Genomic DNA, 20725 nt, shown 5'->3' on the forward strand with positions numbered 1-20725 from the left:
GCTCTTGGCCCAGCTTCCCCGCCTGCCACCGGCTCGGGCTTGGGCTTAGGTTTCTGCTAAGTGGCCGCAGGAAGGGGCTGAGTCCCATGCTGTTTATTCGCGGGCAGTTTTTGTTTGGCTTTTGAGGGCATTTGCTTGCAGTGAGCAAACAACCTCTTCCAGAACTATCTGGAAAAATTACATCCTTCCATCTTGGCTTGGGCAGCAGGTTCATGGTTCCATGTTCAGAAGCCAATGGAGGGATTTTTCCATAAATGCCGTCAGTCAAAGAACTGGCTAAAGACAGCTGAGAGGTTAGGATTAAAGGAGAGAAGAGGAGAGAAAAAAAGATCAGTGTTAAGAGCCGGAGGTTTATAGATGCCACATGAGGAGACTGGGGTTCAAAGACAAAAGGGACGGCCCTAGGGAGGCTCTTTCACCCCTGCAGACCCTCAGGAGCCCACAGATGCCCCTCGAAGTCTGAGCATGCCAGCCGGGGGACACGGGGCCGGGCTGTGCTGGGCATGGTGCTCCAAGCTGGGTTTCAGCAGTGTGCTGCCCTGCGGCAGAGCAGTGACGCTTCCCACCGGCCTGGCAGCCGAGGGCTGACACCGCCGCCTCTCTGGGCTCCCCGTGTCCCATGTCTGCCAGTGCTCCTGCGGGGGGAACTTTATCAGCAGAACAAACTCGGCTTGTGCAGAGCTGCCTTGCTTCTGGCCAGACTGGTTTTGCAGCAGTGCTTTAAGGTGCTTCCAGTGTGCTTAGAATTCTCAAGACGCTCCGTCTCTTCTGTCTCAGGCCCCACGTGTCCTGAAAGGAGAGGATCCACACGCGTGCTCGCCTCCATGCCAAGGTGCCTGTATATACACATGCCGGCGGCTTACACCTCCCGCAGAAACGTCTGTTAATACGGCCCAGCTAGTTACTTAGTGGGCAGTGTTGTCTGTGCTCATGTTCCTGTCTGGACTGTAGACTAAAGGCAGAGGCCATGCCTTCCTTCTTTGTTGTGGCCACGGTTTAAAACATAGCTCGAGCACTTTTAGATGCTTGGGGCCTCTTATCTGAAGTGGAAAGGGAAGACCCACCTGCAGTCAAACCTGTAACCCCAGAGGGTCAAAATTTCAAAAGTTACAGGACTCACAACCCTCTTCATGCTTTCCTCCAAAGGAAATGGAGGGACCTCAGCCCCAGGGGCCATGTGATGATGGGTTTCCAGCCAGGCGGAAAGGAGGCGGGTGGGAGGGAGTGATGGACTCGCGCTGTCCGAGGTGGGCTGAGGGCTGTGGGTCACGCTCCCCGGGTTGTCTGGGCCCCATGGAGGTGGAGGCTGCGGCCGTTTGAGGGCGGGAGGCTGGGATGGCCCGTGAATGGGCCATTCGGATGTCCATCCCCAAGCAGGGAGGAGGGTGGGCGGGACACACAGGCCTCTTTCTCTAGGACAGAGCGGCTCTGTTGTCTGTTCACACAGAAGCTCAGTGTGTACCTGCGGGGGGACCTGGATCCCAGCTAGGGGGCTGGCCTCCGGCAGTGGTGGCCTCCTGGACAGCACACGCGGCCACGGTCTGCAGGCCCTGCACAAGCCAGCTCGTCCAGCTCTGTCTCACCCCCGCCCCCTGCTCTCCCCATGGTTCCCGCTGCCCCAGAGATCTTCTTGCAGCTACAAAGATGTTATTGTATTCCTTTCAGAACAGTCTCCTGAAACTCTAGTTAAAATCCCCTCATTTCCCTTTGGGGAGGGGGTAGGGACGTCTGGGCAACGCCACCCTGTTCAGTCGCTTCTCTGGGTGTCAGGAAAGGCTCCTGTTCACACTCACCCATTCCTTGTTCACACTCATCCATCCCCTGGGCTTAAACCGTAATTGTCACAGGGCCTGTGCCAGTGCCTGGTATGAAAGCATGAAGGGTTCAGAGGGGAGTTCTAACTGGAACAACTGAATTCAAAGCTTGCTTACCACCTGGGGCAAGTCAGTGATCCTTTAACCTCTCAGCCTCAGTTTCCCCTAAGAGAACACTACCTCCTTGTGGGATTGTGTTAATGCTATCGTGAGCATAAATCTTTGCCTCATACAGTAGTCATCAGCACAGAGTAAGTGCTCAGTTAGTGGGAGCTGTGATTATTACCTTGTCCCTGGACAACAGATAGGGCTGGAGATGCATAAAGGCCTGGGCCACTAGGACTGTTAGTAGGAGCCTTCGGTGCATCAGGGGAGCAGGTGTTGGGGGTATCCCTGTTCCCTAGTTCCCACTAGGGAATAGGTACTGTAAAGGGCCTGCCTCTGTATCAACCATGTGGGTCTCTCCCTATGATGGTGAACTGGATACAGGCAGAATCAAATGGTACCAGTTCAAGGAGTCTTGGCATGGTCCATGCCTAGAATTCAAAAGAGCTCTAAACTTGGATAATGAAAAGTTCCATCTTTATTTTCAGTGGTCTCAAATTGAAATTCAGCATTCCTTCAAGAATGAATGTAGGCGCTGACCACCATAGCGTTAACAAGACCTGTGACTTAGTCACCAAGAGGAATCACAGAGATTTTACATCATGAGGTGGAAGCAGATTCTCTGAAATATAGTCTTCACTCTTCACTACTTTGAAACTGCATTTGTTATTAGATGAGTTGATAGATCTCATCATTTAATGCATTAATAAAGAAACACATGTATTATTATATTACAGATTTGTTTTTTGGAATATTTTGATGACTATATTTCAGTATAATTGATTGCCTTTGTAACCCTCTGCTTTTTATTTGTACATTTAAAAAAAAAGCATCCTGAGAAAGCTGTGGCTTCACCAGGTGGCTGAAGTAGCACTAATCTTTGGCGCTAAAAGGATTTGGAAACTCTGCTTCTGTACAGATGGTTGTCTGTGTGATATGATCTTCAAATATGCCAAGAACTCCCTTTGTCTAAAAAAATGTCTTTCCTCAGCTTCTACTCCAAGGTCATTAAAAAATAACCTTCAGCAAACTTCTTGTGAGTGCTGGCCTCTGTGCTGGCTGTGAGATCATTCACCTTAGAACTGATAACAGCAAATGTTTGTGTTGGGCTTTTCAGCTCTCTTATCCATGATTGTGTTGAATCTTCGATCCTTCAAGTGTTAAGGCTGCTGTCATTGGATCCAGTTTAGAGAGCAGTAAATAGAGTAACTTAGAGACCAGCAATGCTCTAATTGCCAAGACACACAGTTCAAATGTATGAAGGCCTTTAAGGTGGGCCCTACAGTGGACTTTAAGTTTGAGCAAACTCCGGGAGATACTGAAGGACAGGGAAGCCTGGCGCCTGCAGTCCATGGGGTTGCAAAGAGTCAGACATGACTTAGCGACTGAGCATCAACTACAACCACAGATCTGAGTCTTTCCATTCGATCAACCTGAAAATTCTCACACTTGGTACGTAGCTGTTTTATTTTGGTAGCATCTGTGGAAATTTTCTGTTATAAGTAAATATTCTTGGAAATGAGTTTCTTGTGTAGCTTGTCACCTGAGGGTGTGGGTCCCAGGAGTGTCTTGTTTAGACTCGGCTGGGGTGGGGAGGGTGGGAGCCCTGGACATGGGCGAGAATGGATTCAGGGAGAGGGTGAAGATGGCTGTGAGGCGATGGGGACAGGACATACAGGTGGCAGGGTGTGTCGGAGCTGGGGCTGGAGGAGGGGGAGGCCAGTGCTGGGGGGAAAAGTCCTGCCGGGGAGCGCCAGCTCGGAGGCCCATCTTGACTCTGAGCTTCGCTTGGGGCACCCCAGAGCTTGCAGCAGACATCAGAGCAGCATCTCCATGAGGGGCTGACAGAGTCCCCCTTTCTGGAAGCTTCCGAGGAGACTGCCCAGGACCGGAAACATAGGGGCTAGCAGAGTGCTCTCTTTTATCATGAAAACAGACCTGCTCCTCTTCTCTGGCTCTGAGAGGGTCCCCGTGACACTGAGGGGTGCTTCCCCTCATCTCGTCCTGGGCGATGGCTTTCTCCCTGGTTAGGTAGTGAACCTCTGCCAGGTGGCAGCTCCCCAGAGCGCCCAGGGCGGCCCAAGCATAGAACTCAGCAAGTGTCCCCAGAGCCCAGTCCAGGACGACTCTCTGAGAAGATGGGCATGTCCTACTCTGCGCCGTCCCCTTCGGTGGCCACCACTCCCGGGTGACTGCTGAGGACTTGAAACGGCGTGAGTGCACCCCAGGGATGGAAGTATTAAATTTTAATGAGTTTAAATGGAAATAGCCACCTGTGGTTCGTGGCTCTCGTATTGGACAGTGCCCATCTGGCCCAGGAAGTATAAACGGAAGTGCCGATGGCGCCCAGGCTGGTGGCATAAGTGAAAGAAGTGGGCTGGGTGTAACGAAGACAATGCCCATCTAGGTTTTGTTTTCTCTGGTTGTATTGAGCTGTGCTCAGGGAAGTGTTTATGTTCTTGGAAAAACAGCAAAGCGAGTGAGAGTCCAAAGGCAACTGTTCTTCCTTCTCGTGGGAGACATGTCAGGGCACCGTGGAGCCTGCGGTGGACGGCAGAGAGCTTGTCACTGAGAGAGGGAGCCATCCTCCGCTCCAGCCGTATGAGAACGTGGGCCCAGGTTGTCGCTCAAACTTCTCCCTTTTCATAGGAGGCTGGAAATCTGGAATTTTATAGGAAATACCCTGGTGTTTTGAACATTGGCTCAAATTTATTTAAAACCTCTTACGCCAAACGAAACACATCTGCAGGCCAGATTCAGCCCAAGGATCCCGGTTTATGAACTCTCCTCCAGGCATGATTCTGGAGAAGTCCATACGACCTGCTGTGACTGGGACGGATTTAAGGCAGAATCAGGTGGATTTTCCCCTCAGTGGCCCTAATTGGCTCAGGCCCCCTGTTGCCACGAGCTTGGTTGGAATTGGAGGGAAGTGTGTATGTAGGACACAGACCTGCCCCCCTCTCCCACTCTTCTCTGGGGCCATGTCCCTGGCCTCTGAGCAGCCAGAGAGTAGAAATCTCTGGAAGGCTGGAACAGAATGGCCCAGAGGGAAACTTGCTTTCATTTTTCAGCCTCAATCCCCACTCCCAGGCCTGAGAACAAAACTGTATGGCCGTTAATACCAAGGCAGCCAGAGAAAATTTCCTACAAATGACAGGGTCTTGAAAATTCCATCTGGTCTGCGGTGTTTCCACACTAGTGCTCTTGTGAGCTGGAACAAAATGGTAATTCAGTCATGGGTGTGGAGAAGGCTCCTGGGGCTGGAAAAGCCCCGACATACGATCACCGTAGAGATTGGAGCAGAGCAACCAGCAGCAGGGAGGGAGGGATAAAGGACGCGTCGTTTAGCCCCTCGGCAGCAGGTCAGGCAGGCATGTGTTCTCAGTGCGGGCGCTAGGAACCTGCCATGGAGGTGACGCCGCGGGTCCTGCTGGAAGAGCAGATCAGTTGTGCGTGTGTGCCGGTGCTCCAGTCGTGTCTGACTCTTTGCGACCCCAGGGACAGAGGAGCCTGTCAGGATCCCTGGGATTCTCCAGGCAAGAATACTGGAGCCAATTGCCATGCCCTTGTCCAGGGGATCTTCCCAACCCAGGGATCGAAACCACACCTCTTATGTCTCCTGCCTTAGCAGGCAGGTTCTTTACCACTAGGGCCACCTGAGAAGCCCCATGATCAGTTATGAGTAAACATAGTTATATTTCAGCTTCTATTTTGCTTGTTTTCACACAATAGCTCATACACCTCTCACAGTACTTAGGAGTACTTAGGAGCGATGTTATTTTTTTAAACGATGTCACATTCTTTTCCCCACCAGAATGTTACCATTGCTCTTGATGTTTCCCTCCTGCCTGGAGCAGAGCTTGGCTCAGGAATATCTGCCCAGTACGGTAATGAAGGGTCCACCCTCTGAGAGGGGTGCCATTCGTATTGCCATGGGACAGATGTGGAAGTGGAGGCCTAAGTTCACATAGCCAGGATGCAGTGGAGCTGGGATCAACATCCTTGCAGCCTGGCTCTGAACCTGTGTGTCATCCAGGGGTGGGTGGTAGGTGAGCCTGGTGAGCTGCTGCCTTGCTCCGGGCCCAGAGACAGTAGCCTCATCTACAAGTGCCTGTATTTCCATTCTATTTCACATGTCAGAAGTTGGAAGGTTTAACTTTTTGCATCCTTTTGTGGCATTTTTTGGTAACATTCTTCTGTATCATTCTCAGATAGAGGAATAAGTACAGTTCAGGGTCTTACAGTGGGGAGCGGGAGGGGCGGGGCGAGGGCGGAATGCAAGCAAGAATTAATACTTTGTAAACACTGTCCTTCCTACACTCCTTATTTGAGAGTGCTGGTTCCAAGAGATGAGCTGTATAACCATCCAACAGATGGCTGAGGTTATAGACAATTCATTTTAGATGTATCGGAGGTAGAATGGGGGCATAAGGCCATCAAAGACTAATTCCTCCTCCTTGCTAGTTTTGCCTTTTAAAGTCTTGCCCTGGACATACCTCCCTAACTAAAATTTATGCTTCCTTGCACACGGGGGAAATCACATTCTTTCAGACCCCGAGGCGCCATCATACATTGGTGAGAGACCCAGCGGATACCTGTCCCGCGAGAGAGACGGAGTTGATCCACACTTCCCTGCCTAGGAACGCCCTCTCCTTGGCTCCTCTTCCCTTTCCCCACCCCCGCCCCTCCCCCGGTCTGTCCATCAGATACACTTCCCAGGTGCTCCAGTGTCGGAACACCAGGCACCACATCTTCGCTGCGGCAGAACTCTAACAGGGCACTGGGGGCTCGCCTAGAAAGCCTGCCTGCCTGGGGCAGGCACCGTCTGAAGTTCCACGTCAGGACGCAGAGAGGCACGTAGCCCTTCTGGCTGCTTCTCTTGGTGGAACCTGGTGAACTATGGTCCAGAATAAGGGATCATTTTGGGTGGAGCTCAATGCAAACAGCGTGTGATCACAGCTAGCCTGGAAAGGGCTTGGGCAGTCAGAGCCGAGGAAAAGGAGACGGGTGTTAGGAAGCAGGAGTCTGTGCTGAGCAGCTCACACAGCTGTTAGCAAGTGTGCGGAAGAGGCTGCGGCGTTTGCTTCTTTGTTCATGAACACAAAGCTGCTGATGGGGGAGGGACCAGTTGACTTTATCCCTTCCAAAGAGGAGAGCTGGGATTCAAGGTGGGGTCGGGGGCCATGGCTCCTGACTTCCAGGAACACCTGATTTTGCCAGGAGTTTCAGTGAGGAGTTAGGGAGGTGACATAGGTAACCGTAAAGGTGGGGACAGATGGGGCCCTGGGGTTGTAACAAAAGGGCTGTCACTGGGGGCATCTGGGGCGATGTTACTCTTTAAAACTTCTGTGACCAGTGAGAGGGCAGCCACGCTTGCTTTGGAGATGCAATCTGCGGGCTAGGGAGGCTTCCTGCCAGCTGGATGGTCAGCTCACTTCCTTGCCTTGTCCTGCAGGCTGCCGCCTCTCCTCAGACACCCTTCTCCCACCTGAGGCTATGTCCCCTCAAGGCCCCCAGCTGCCCTTGAGGCAGCTCCCTGACCTTTTACAGGGTCGCACATCACACCCTCCTTTCCTTTTTGGATTCTTCTGATTTCCAGAAACTGGGCTGCCCAGGTGGCGCTAGTGGTAAAGAACCCAGCTTGCCAATGCAGCAGATGTAAGAGACGCAGGTTCAATCCCTGGGTTGGGAAGATCCCCTGGAGGAGGAAATGGCAGCCCACTAGCAGTGTTCTTGCCTGGAGAACCCCATGGACAGAGGAGCCTGGCGGGCTGCAGTCCATGGGGTCACACAGAGTCGGACACGCCTGAGTGCGTGGACACACACACAAGGTGGAAGCTCTGCTGATCAGAAATCTGGTTAATTATCACTGCTGCTGCTAAGTCGCTTCAATCATGACCAGCTCTGTGCGACCCCATGGACTGCAGCCTGCCAGGCTCCCTGTCCCTGGGATTCTCCAGGTAAGAACACTGCAGTGGGTTGCCATTTCCTTCTCCAATGCATGAAAGTGAAAAGTGAAAGTGAAGTTGCTCAGTCGTGTGTTTTAGTGACCCCATGGACTACAGCCCACCAGGCTCCTCCGTCCATGGGATTTTCCAGGCAACAGTACTGGAGTGGGATGCCATTGCCTTCTCCAGGTTAATTATCGCTAGTTCTTCCAAATTCGAATGGAGCTAGGTGGGTCTGTGCTCAGACTCTCTTCTCCCAGAATCCCTTGTGAGAGGGTCCAGGTGATTCTAAAGACCAATGGTCTCAGAGGCTGAGTGTGCTACGGGAATTTCCCAACTCTTTGGTTTCATTTGCTGGAGACTAAAGACTCAGCCTCTGTTCTAAGGGTGGAGAAAAATTGATGTGTAAATTTCTTTCTTAAGGAATTTTCAAAGGAAATGCTGATCTAGACTTCATTTTTGCCTAATGTGCTCCATCAGAATCTAACCTCCTTGTCAGAACCCCACTGCAGTTTGGTTTTTATGCGTGACTTTGTGTCTGTGTTGACAGCCACGTTGGTCCAAGTGAACAGTTGCTGAGGAGTAAACCGTTACGGAACACTGCACATCTAAAGCTGCTTTTATTTCACCCTCGCAATCGATGGATAGTGTGACTGGGTGGTGGTGGTTGTTCACTTGCTCAGTTGTGTCAGACTCTGTGCAACCCCAGGGACTGCAGCACTCGAGCCCTTCCTGTCCCTCATGGTCTCCCGGAGTTTGCCCAAGTTCATGTCCTCTGAGTTGGTGATGCTGTCCAAACATCTCATCCTCTGCCACCCTCTTCTCCTTTTGCCTTCAACTGTTCCCAGCATCAGGGTCTTTTCCAATGAGTATGACTGGGTATAAAATTCTAAACCAGAATATATGTATATATAAATCTAAACCAGAATATGAATTTCTAAGCCAGAAACAATTTTCTGTCAGATTTTGAAGGATTTGCTCAATTGTGTTCCAATATTGCAGTTATGAGACCAGAGCCATTCTGATTTGTTGATTACTTTTGATTACTTGTAGAAAGCCTGTTTTGTTTTTTTTTTCTTTTGCTCTGGGAACTGGTAGGGTGTTTCCCCCAGTGTTCTGAAATGTCACAGGGACGTGTCTTGGTTTGTCTTCTCCTGGTTTCCCAGTAGCTGAGCCTGAGGCAGAAGGCTTTCGTGCTGCTGTTTCATTGGAGATGAGTGCCATCTCAGTGAACACGCAGCGAAGAAGGGAGGAATGCTGTGAGGATCCATTACTGATTAAGCTGGCTGCTGCTAGTGAAGTGAAAGTTCCTCAGTTGTGTCCAACTCTTTGCAAGCGCATGGACTGTTACCCGCCAGGCTCCTCTGTCCACGGAATTCTCCAGGCAAAAGTACTGGAGTGGGTTGCCATTTCCTTCTCCAGGGGATCTTTCCGACCCAAGGATTCAACCCAGGTCTCCTGCATTGCAGGCAGACTCTTTACCGTCTGAGCCACCAGGGAAGCGCAAGTGCTGCTAAGTGCAGTTAATTGCAGGATCTTATAGACCTACCAAGGCGCTGCACAAACTGAATTCAGGACCGCTTGATTTTACGCACTGGATTCAGTCTCCCAGAGATCAAAATTGGCTCCACTTGACCTGAACGTGAAAGTGAAGTCGCTCAGTCGTGTCCGACTCTTTGCGACCCCATGGCCTGTGTAGCCTACCAGGCTCCTCTGTCCATGGGATTTTCCAGGCAATAGTACTGGAGTGGATTGCCATTTCCTTCTCCAAGGGATCTTCCCAACCCAGGGATCGAACTCAGGTCTCCTACGTTGTAGACAGACGCTTTACCATCTGAGCCACCAGGGAAGACCTGAGTTTGCCCTGTATTTCCAGGTTGTGTACTCCTGGGTACCACGCGCCTACTAGTCTTGGAGCCTGGGGGAGGGGCCCGTGAGCGACAGAGCACCTGAGGTTAGGATGTACCTGTTGGTGGCTTAGAGAGCCTCAAGTAGCCCCTGCTGTGGAAGCTTCCACTTTTATTGTCTGCAGCCACAAGCTGTCTCCAGGACCTCAGGGAAAGGCCAGGCCATCCGCAGGGTGGATCCATCCAAATGCAGATGAATGTCTGTGTCTGGGCAGGGAGGGAATTGCAAACTACTGAGTTCACTACAATAGGAGTCCTGCTTTCAGCCATTTTCTTGGCTACTTGGGTAAGGCCTTTGCCACTCACTCACCTGTGTTCTAACTTCCTGAATTTTACCTAATCAGTGCCTCCTGTCCAGTTCTCTTTATCCTTATCAGTTTGTTCCTTGAAGATAAGAGCTTTTTCAGTTCAGTTCAGTCGCTCAGTCGTGTCTAACTCTTTGCAACCCCATGAATCGCAGCACGCCAGGCCTCCCTGTCCATCACCAACTCCCAGAGTTCACTCAGATTCATGTCCATTGAGTCCGTGATGCCATCCAGCCATCTCATCCTCGGTCGTCCCCTTCTCCTCCTGCTCCAATCCCTCCCAGCATCAGAGTCTTTTCCAATGAGTCAACTCTTCACATGAGGTGGCCAAAGTACTGGAGTTTCAGCTTTAGCATCATTCCTTCCAAAGAAATCCCAGGGCTGATCTCCTTCAGAATGGACTGGTTGGATCTCCTTGCAGTCCAAGGGACTCTCAAGAGTCTTCTCCAACACCACAGTTCAAAAGCATCAATTCTTCGGCGCTCAGCCTTCTTCACAGTCCAGCTCTCACATCCATACGTGACTACTGGAAAAACCATAGCCTTGACTAGACAGACCTTAGTCGGCAAAGTAATGTCTCTGCTTTTGAATATGCTATCTAGGTTGGTCATAACTTTCCTTCCAAGGAGTAAGCGTCTTTTAATTTCATGGCTGCAATCACCATCTGCAGTGATTTTGGAGCCCCAAAAAATAAAGTCTGACACTGTTTCCACTCTTTCTTCATCTATTTGCCATGAAGTGATGGGACTGGATGCCATGATCTTCATTTTCTGAATGTTGAGCTTTAAGCCAACTTTTTCACTCTCCTCTGTCACTTTCATCAGGAGGCTTTTTAGTTCCTCTTCACTTTCTGCCATAAGGGTGGTGTCATCTGCATATCTGAGGTTATTGATATTTTTCCCGGCAATCTTGATTCCAGCTTGTGTTTCTTCCAGTCCTGCATTTCTCATGATGTACTCTGGATATAAGTTAAATAAGCAGAGTGACAATATACAGCCTTGACGTACTCCTTTTCCTATTTGGAACCAGTCTGTTGTTCCATGTCCAGTTCTGTTGCTTCCTGACCTGCTATTGTTTTTTTGTAAGGTTTCAGAAGGGTGGAGAGGAATGGCCGGTGTTTCATCCACCATGTCTAGATGAACAACAGCTTTGCTTTTCTAAATTGAATTGTTTGACTCCAAGCCAGCCTCCACTTCAGTTACCCAACATCGGACAGAAAGCCCAGCTTAACTCACCTCTGAAAGCCTTGGCTTTGAAAGCAGAGACTTTTTATTCTGTCTTGGGCAGGAAAAGGCCAACTTTCCAGGTTTATGTTCTTGCTTGGAGAATGGTGGTGAAGACGGAAACAACTCTTGTTCTCTGAGGCTTCTGTAGTAGCAGGGACAGAAGTCTGGTTCATACACTGATGTAGTCAGCTGGACCCAGGTTTGAATCCCACCTCTGCCACTTAGCTATGAAGCTGTAAGGACGTGACCTGAATTCCCTGGGCCTCAGTTTCCTTGATGCCTGGCATGAACAGTGATGCCTTCCCTACAGGGAGGTTGCTGGGAGTAGACGAGCTGTCATGGGTCAAATAGCTGGCATGGACCGGGCACAGGAGGTGCTGCATCATGTTGGCTACAGACGACGTCATGGAGCTTCCTGGAGGGAGGGCCTCCATGCCTCCAAGACGGGTCCATACCTGCCGCAGGCTTGGCTGCCCATCTCCTCCCTCATCCTCTAGAGCTCCAGGCCACCTGCTGGGATGGACTTACGCCCCATGGTTGTCTGGAAATGTCCCATGACACCTGCCATAGCAAGGTCCTTTTATTTTTTATTCAACCCACAGACTGCCCATCTGATAAACTTGCTAAAGGCAAAATTAAAGTTTGAATTTTTCTATTTCAGAGTCCAAGGGTTTGTTGTTGTTTAGTTGCTAAGGCATGTATCACTCTTTTGTGACCCCATGGAGCTATAGCCCACAAGGCTCCTCTGTCCATGGGATTTCCCAGGTAAGAATACTGGAGTGAGCTGCCATGCCCTCCTCCAGGGGATCTTCCTGACCCAGAGGTCAAACTCATGTCTCCTGCATTACAAGCAGATTCTTTAGCTGAGAAGCCTGATTCCAAGGGCAGCTTTGTCATAGCCCTTCTGAGGACCAGTCTTCAAGGCATTTTATGGCTGAGCCCTCCTCTGCTCATGGCAAGCATCTCTCCAGTAGTGTTTAACTGTCTCCAGGGCTCCATGGCCGATGTGCAGAAGTAACACTGGGCCCGCAGAACTGGAGCTGGAGACTGCTCTTTGGCCACTTGAGCAAGTGGTGGCTCCAAGGAGGCATCAGTTCCCGAGACCTCCTCACGCTCCTTCCTCTCAACCAGCTGTGAGTTACCAGTCCTCAGAGTGCTATGACCCAACCATTACCGCTGTGCACAGATGGAGCGAGTAAGGTGAAGGATAGTAACCTAAAGAAGGTGCTGGAGATGCAAAGTGCTGCGGGGATTTAATAATCCTGGGGTTAAATAATAGCACTGAGTAATTGCTATCAAAATACATGCAATGCCCTGGTTTTAGCCCTTTATTAAAATTCACCACAACTCTTTGGGATCAGTACCATTGTCATACCCATTTTTCAGGTGAGGAAACTGACGTTGTGTAACACACTCATTAGTGGTGGAGCCGGTGTTTGGACCAAGAGAGTCCAGCTCCTCCAGGGTGTCCTTCAGGACTCTGCCTTTCTTTGCTAAGTACTCACCGAGGGAGAAGGCAGCCCGTCATCTCCTGTGTCTCACCTGGGATCAGGTTCCCAGCTCATGTAACGAAGAGACACATCCAGAAATTCCTCGGGCCTTCTAAAGCCTTTTCCTGGAACTGGCTTCCCCATGTCTTCTGGGAGCATCAGGAATGCTTTTGGATAAGCACCGAGGGCCTTAGCTGATCCTTCCGTCCTATGTCCCCATATTCCCAGGCCTGGCTCCTGTGTGCTGGGAAAGCGTTTGGGATTCTTAAAGAGTTGGAATCCCAGATCTTTTATTAGTTGGTGTGCCACCTGGCACAAATGACTAAGTCTTTCCAAACCTCAATTTGTTCATCTGTAAAATGGGCATGGTGAGAATTCCTCCTTCCTTTCCAGGGTTGTGAGAACGTCTAGAAACAGCATCCTTCTCGCCATGTAGTGAAAAACACTAAACAAGTGTGAGATGAGTGATGTGGTGGAGTGTGTGTGGAGGAGAGCACAGCAACCCACTCCAGTATTCCTACCTGGAGAATTCCATGGACACAAGAGCCTGGAAGGCTACAGTCCATAGCATCACTTAGAGTTGGACACAACTGAAGCAACTTAGCACAGCACATGTCCTCTTTGGAGAAATGTCTGTTTAGATGTTGTGCTTATTTTTTATTTTTGATATTGAGCTATAGGAGATGTTTGTATATTTTGAAGATTAATCCCTTGTCAGTTGTGCCATATGTTAATTTTTTCTCCCATTCTGTCGGTTGTCTTTTCATTTTATTTATGGTTTCCTTTGCTATGCAAAGCTTTTAAGCTTAATTAGGTCCCATTTGTTTATTTTTGTTTTTATTTCCATTACTCTAAGAGATGGACCCAAAAAAGGTATTGCTGCAATTTGTGTCAAAGAGTATCCAGTCTGTGTTTTCCTCTAAGAGTTTTATAGTATCTGGTCTTATGTGTAGGTCTTTAATCGATTTTGAGTTCATTTTTGTGTATGGTGTTAGATGTTCTAATTTCATTCTTTTCCATGTAACTGTCTGGTTTTCCCAGCACTGCTTATTGAAGAGACTGTCTTTTCTCCATCACATATTCTTGCCTCCTTTGTCATAGATTAATTGACCACAGATGTGTGGGATAATTTCTGGGATTACTGTCCGGTTCCATAGATCTGTGTTTCTGTTTTTGTGCTGGTATCATACTGTTTTGATTACTGTAGCTTTGTAGTATAGTCTGAAGTCAGGAAGTCTGTAAATGTTAACTCCTGCAGTTTCAAATTCATCATGTTAGTACATACTTTGTGAGATTTTGAGTGTGCCTGGTACATGGTCTATGCTTGGTGAGTGGCTGTTGTTAATAAGGTCTGCTATATTCACTTCTCAAGTCAGATATGTCCAATTTCCTGGCTACAGTCTTCAGAATGCTTGAGCTGAAAGGCACTCTGGCACCATCTTCTTTCGGAAGGGGCAAGAGAACCACCTGCATGGTTCTGAGATCAAGCCCTAGACCTAATTTGAGGATAACAGATTATTAGAAACCCGCTTCTGATGTTACCTCTCAAATATGCCCAGATTGGAGTGGGTCAAATGGTGGCATTTTCTAACTGATATTCTTCTATTTATTAAAGTAGGACATGAGACACAACAAAGTTATTTTCATTTTGAAAGAAAAATAAATATAGCCTGAAAGCACTTTATTTTCCCTCAATTTAACCAGTGCAAAAAGGCTGCCACCTAGCATTGACCTCACTCATGCCTCGTTTTACACTTGAGCTGACCAGTCCCAAAGAGCTAAGCCTTTGAGAGCAGGGCCTGCCCGTTGGGGCCCTGTGTGGTCCTGGAATCAGGGCTGGGGCAGGGGCTGTGGCTGGCAGCCCCCCTCCAGGGTGACCCGGCTACTAGGTCACTGGCTCTGGAGCCAGTCAGCCTGGGTTCACCTCATGGTGCTTCTGTCTGTGAGCATTGCTGCTGCTGCTGATGCTAAGTTGCTTCAGTCGTGCCCAACTCTCAGCGACCCCATGGACTGCAGCCTACCAGGTTCCTCTGTCCTTGGGATTTTCCAGGCAAGAGTACTGGAGTGGGGTGCCATTGCTTTCTCCGGTCTGTGAGCACTGGGTCCCCTCAATTCTCTGTGCCTTGTTTTCTTCACTGTAAAATGGGATAATAATTCTCATATCTACCTCATAAGTCTGGCATAAACATTAAATGAGTTAGTAGAAGTAAAGTTCTCCAAATAGTTGGGACTCATAGTGAACACTGAATAAATGTTAGTTATCATTCCTTTGGGTTTCCCCCCTCCTGGAGACTGGCCGGGCCAGAAATTACAGGGGCAGAAGTCCTTTCTTATCTTGAAGATGCTGATGTGGAGGGAAAATCACAGCTTGCAAAGGAGCTGAGCAAGGGGCCTGGCGGGGTGGTGGCTTAGGAGCTAGGCAGCCTGGGGTTCTGCCCACAGTGGAACAAATGCTTCCAGCCTCCACGGCCCAGAGATCCCCTGGGAGAGGGGCTCTGTGTGGCTGGAGGGTCCAGTGAGCCCTGCCTGCCGCCTTTGCCCCCAGAGTCTTGTGCCTGCCCAGCTCTCCCTTCCTGGGGTTAGATTCTGAGTTCAGCCAAGGGAAGCAGAATTTGAGCAGGTCCAGCCCGCGGTGTTACTCACAGCATCAACATGTGGTTTTAATCCAGCCCTCTGAAAATATGCTTATGTATTCCCTCTCGCCCCGGCCATGGTTTTGTTATGAAAATCATTTGGCTGATCTTTAAAAAAATGAAACAGAAATTCCACATTGCAAAACATCTGCCAGTCTCAGCCAGAGTCTGAGTCGTGGTGAACCAGCGATCAGCCAAGGGGGTTGTGTCGTAGAGGGGAGAGGTTGGGGGACACGACTGAGGGGGCTGACACGCCTTTGGTGGAGACTAAACCAGAGCCAACTTTGATTTTTATCCGTCCCCTCCCCGCATACACGTACATCACGTGGCTTCTCTCCACCCCTTCTCCCACCCAGGACACCTCCGCCGAGAAGCACTGTACAAGTGCTTTGTGATTCTGTCTGCTGTGAGGGGGAGAGGACCATGCGGTCTCTATACCCTCCCCACTGGCCCTGCCCTGCATGTTATGCCATCCACCACGGCAGTTCAGCACAGGACCAGGTTGTCATCAGTTTTTGACCTCTGGAAGTTGAGAAAAGATGGCTCTGCCTCCATCCCTGCCAGCCGGTTCCTGTGACAGCCCTGGGGTGTCAGGGTTCACAGCAGGACATTCTGGGAGGTGGTCTGGGGACAGGATAAGTAGGGCCCCAAAGTGAGGCCAAGTCCTGATGAGTTTTCCCAAAGTAGAAGGGCATTTCTTTCCCTGTGGCCCTTTAGAAATGAGAAAGAGTCTCCCACTGGTGGTTTCAGTACAAACTGTAATTGAGTCCTTTTCCCCAAATATTTCTGGTTTCTTAAACTGTGTCTGTGCAAAGGCTACCAGCGTATGTTGGAATTTTTCCCAAAAGTTCTTCTCAAAAGGCTCTCCAGTTTTCATTTGACGGAAGGGGTCCTCCAGGCCATGTCATGGGGGGAAACTGGTCATGGGACGTGTCTGTGACCAGGCTGCACCGTCATCGTCAGAGCTAGCCTTTCCTCTGTAGTGACACCACTACGCCCTTACTAGTCAAGGGGAGGGCGCCGTGCTTGATTACTAAACCACTTTACTGCTTTCTGACCAAGGGCACACACTGAGCCCCAAAGAAGTCACCCAGGGATCTGAACGAGTTAGGGTTCGCTGTGATCACGCTGCATTGCAAACAGCCCACAGTCGCGATGGCTCCCACGGTATGCAGCCTTATCTCGGTTCCAGGGCTGGGGGTTCACCAGGCCCAGTGGGTGTGGCTGGGCTGGGGCCAGGCTGGGCCCTGGGTTCAGGCCTACTTGGTGCTTCGCCTGGGACACGCTCCTGTCGCGGTGGCGCATGAGTCTGCCAGGTGGCTAGCGCCACACAAGCACAGGTAACGCCACCAGCAGGACGCGGCCTGTGTTTTGTCCACTTGCATTCCACTGGCAGAAGCAAGTCACACGACCAAGGTCAAAGACAGTGGGGAGGTGTGTCCCACCTTCAGAGAAGCCGCGGCAGGATGAGGAGGAAGGACAGGGAACAAGCGATTCCATCTATGATGCCGTCTTTCACTTCATGCTGAAGAGCCAGCCGTCTCACCGCTGCAGGGAGGCGATGATGGGAGTTTGGTGGTGGCTCCATGCAGTTTGGTGGTGCACTCCATGGAGTGGTGCTGGGTATTTTTCAGATCCCTGAAAAACAGAGGGAGTTCAGAAAGCGGGGACAGAAACCCTGATTCCATCATGTAAATGCACCAAACCATGTAGTGGTCCTCATTCATTTTCCTCATGTCTATCTTTGTAAGGCGGGATTATCTCATTCTCCCCCATTTTATAACGGAGGAAATAGGGCAGAGCGGTTGTGTATCTTACCCATCGTAACACAGTCCAGAAGGGCCACAAGCTGATCTAGAACTCGAATGTGTCTTCCCCAAAGCTTTTCTGGCTCCCCTCTTTATCCACCCCTCTTCCTCTGCAGCTGTGAATGGGTGGGGCTGCTGGGGAAGAGGGCATCTTCTCTGAGGAATCAAGGGGGAGTCTTGGTGAAAGGGTGGGAAGGTGGGATTTGAGCAGGAAGGAGACGCAGAACAACAGTAGAACCATCTTCTTTCCCTCCTGCCGCCAGCATCGCGAGCGCGTCTCCCATCATGTGTTAGATGGCGGGGGGCAGGTTCCACTGGCACGTGTGCAGCAGTGGGGGCAGTTAGGTTAGGTTCCACCAGCTAACTTTCTAGGACATGAGGCATCATTCCCTTTACTCCTTTCTCTGATGTGCTCTGTATTATTCAGCTGAATATTTCTCCTTAGAGGATGTTTTTACAGTTCAATCAAAGCAAGTATTTTTTTCCCCAAAGCTTTACTTGGGTGGCCCTGCAGGGACATCTGCTCATGGTCATTTTGAACCTTTCTCTCCACACAACTGCACAATTGCCAGCTTTCCCCAGGTTGTCCAAGGCCAAGTGAGGCTGAGAGAAGGATCAAAACAGCCTGTCTTCTTGAAACATTTTTAAAAGATGATTTATGTTTCCCTAGTGGCATCCAGAACTTTGAGAATCTAGACTATGAATCCAACTTGAAAACCTATTTTTTTCTTTCCAGAGGGGAGAAAAAGAAACCCAAACATGGGTTTTGTCCATGGCTACTCCTACTTTTAATTAAAAATGCTGTTGTTCTGGCCAGCCTGTGATTCTGGGCAAGTGAGCACTCTGGACTTTCCAGTTTTCTCCTTTGTAAAATAGGAATTGAGTCATTCCCGTTTCCCTACGTTGTTTTAAGGATTAAAGGAGAGAATAACTCATATTCAACTGAAAAGTTAACATCAGTAATGGTACCTGCACTTGGTTGAATCTGGGGACGTGGAGCCCATGATTATGGAGGACCAGCTGCATTATTTGAGTTTTTCACAGTGCTTCCCTGTGCATGTGTTACACGTGTGTGTTCAGTCACTTCAGTCGTGTCCAAATCTTTTGCGACCCCCCAGGCTCTGCTGTCCCTGGAATTTTCCAGGCCAGAATACTGGAGTTGGGCTGCCGTTTCCTCCTCCAGGGAATCTTCCCAACCCAGGGATCTAACCCACCTCTCCTGCAGCTCCAGCATTGGCAGGTGGATTCTTTACCAGTGGGCCCCCTGGGAAGTGTATTACACATACGTGTGTTCTTTAAGTAGTAATAAAAGCCATATTAAAACATATGTAATAAATAAGGACAACAAATTAGACTCTCATTTCAAAAGGATCATCCGCTAAAGAAAGGCATCTTAGAGGGAGACAAGGACCATCTGTTTTATAGAATAGAAGCTCAATCCCTCGGGCGTATCCTGTGGCAACGTACAGAATGCCACTCAGAATTGTCCCTCTGAACAGGTGGGACAAATTAGGTGTTTACCCCCTAATTTGTTTTTATAGCATTAAAAACATCTATTTATTTTTGGCCATGCTGGCTCTTTGCTGCTGCGTGAGCTTTCTCTAGCTGCGGTGCGTGGACTTCTCGTTGAGGTGGCTTCTCTTGTTGAGGAGCACGGGCTCTAGGGTGCCCGGGCTTCAGTAATTGTGGTTCCCCGGCTCTAGAGCCCAAGGCTTAATAGTTGCGGTACGTGGGCTTAGCTGCTCCACGGCATGTGGGATCTTCCCGGACCAGGGATCGAACCAGTCTCCTGCAGTGGCAGGCGGATTCTTTATCACTGAGCCACCAGGGAAGCCCTACCCACTGACTTTTGTTCCCTGTTGGTTGAGGGTTGTCCCCAAAGGCGTTAATTTTCTCTGTGCCTCCCTGATAGTGGGCAAGAAAGCAGGGAATGACTCTGGGGCTTGAGGTGGGAAGCTGGCAGTGTGCAGGGGGACTGTCCACTGTGAGGGCAGCTGGCATCAGCCGGGGGTCCAGGGGAACATAACACAGGGCACAGAAGCACCTTCCATAGAGAGGAGGCCCCTGGAGCCCCAAATAGGGGGATCTCCAGAATTGGAGGAGCCCTGCTGAGGATATATCTGAAGGGAGAGAAATCATACCCGGAGGAGACACCAGCACCGCCACGTTCACTGCAGCGTGATTCACAGTCGCCAAGACGTGGAAATGACCTACGCATCTCTCAGTGGGTGAATGAATCCAGAAAACGCGCGCATGCATGCGACGCAATATTACTCAGCCACTAAAGAAAGAAGGAGACCCTGCCATTTGCAACAAACATGGATAAACCCGGAGGACATTAAGCTAAGTGAGAGAATCCAGACAGAGAAAGACAAATCCTGTGTAGTATCACTTGTATGTAGAATCTTAAAAAAAAAAAAGACTTTCAGCTGTAAAATAAGTTCTAATGTACAACATGGTGACTGTACTTAGTAATACGTTATCGTTTACTTGAAATTTGCAAAACCAGTAGATCTTAAGTGTTCTTACTACACACAGGAACAGGTCTGTGTGAAGGAATGGATTTGTTAACTAACAACTATGGTGAACATTTCACAGTATATGCATGTATCAAATCGTCATGTTCAATAATTTAAATATACACAGTTGTTGTTTTTATTTGATCAGTTATACCTCGGTAAAGGTGGGGAAACAATGGGGGGAAAAAGGAAGAACAAGAAAAAATTCTTAGGGCTCCTAGGCAGGGAGCCAGTCTAATCTTAGATTTCTCCACAGCATCATCTGATGTTAGAAAACTGTAGAGCAGGACCTACAAGCTATTCCAAGAAGGTAATTGTGAGCAGTATTTTATATCTTGCCAAACTTTCTTTCAGGTACGAATGCAATAGAAAAATAGTTTTGAACATGCAAGAACCCAGAGACTATTGTTCCCATGAGTACTTCTTGAGAAAATTATGGAGTTTTAACTTCAATCAACCAAGAAATAATGAAAACCTAGGGCAAAGGGGACAGGAGTATGCAAAGAATATACCTAACTGAAGAACGAAGACCAAACAAATATGAATATTGGAGTAATAGAGTAGAAGGGACATGTTTTATATCCTAACAATACAGAAATAACCCAAATATAAAACTTTGGAAGGTGAATGAAGGAAAAGGTGGGAGAAAGAATAAGCATGCTATTCATGAGTAATGACTGGGGGCCAAAGACTGTCATTTAAAGCTGACAAAATAGAGTAGAAATGTAAGTATTTTTAATTGTACAAAGGCAAACATTTAAAAAGATAATACTAATGATTAAGGGGTTTTCCTGGTGGCTCAGACAGTAAAAAATCTGCCTGCAATACTGGAGACCTGGGTTCAGTCCCTGAGTTGGGAAGATCCCCTGCTGGAGGGCATGGCAACGCACTCCAGTATTCTTGCCTGAAGAATCCCATGCACAGAGGAGCCTGGCAGGCCACAGTCCTCGGGCTCGCCAAGAATCAGGCA

The 20725-nt window shown here is 49.3% G+C and overlaps 1 protein-coding gene across 8 annotated transcripts in view; it reads left to right on the forward strand.

Moving 5' to 3' along the window:
• GASK1A (golgi associated kinase 1A) overlaps positions 1–20725 on the forward strand; it is an 84901-nt gene that overhangs the window by 44003 nt on the left and 20173 nt on the right. Inside the window, exon 1 of one of the 8 annotated variants that reach the window (XM_069560767.1) lies at positions 3201–3371. The exons of the other annotated variants lie outside the window; for them this stretch is intronic. The gene's annotated coding sequence lies outside the window, so the exon portion shown is untranslated. Of the gene's footprint in view, positions 1–3200; positions 3372–20725 lie in introns of those variants that run through there. 8 annotated transcript variants of the gene reach the window in all.

Source organism: Ovis canadensis, chromosome 19, assembly GCF_042477335.2.
Source record: "Ovis canadensis isolate MfBH-ARS-UI-01 breed Bighorn chromosome 19, ARS-UI_OviCan_v2, whole genome shotgun sequence".
Classification (NCBI taxonomy): domain Eukaryota; kingdom Metazoa; phylum Chordata; class Mammalia; order Artiodactyla; family Bovidae; genus Ovis; species Ovis canadensis.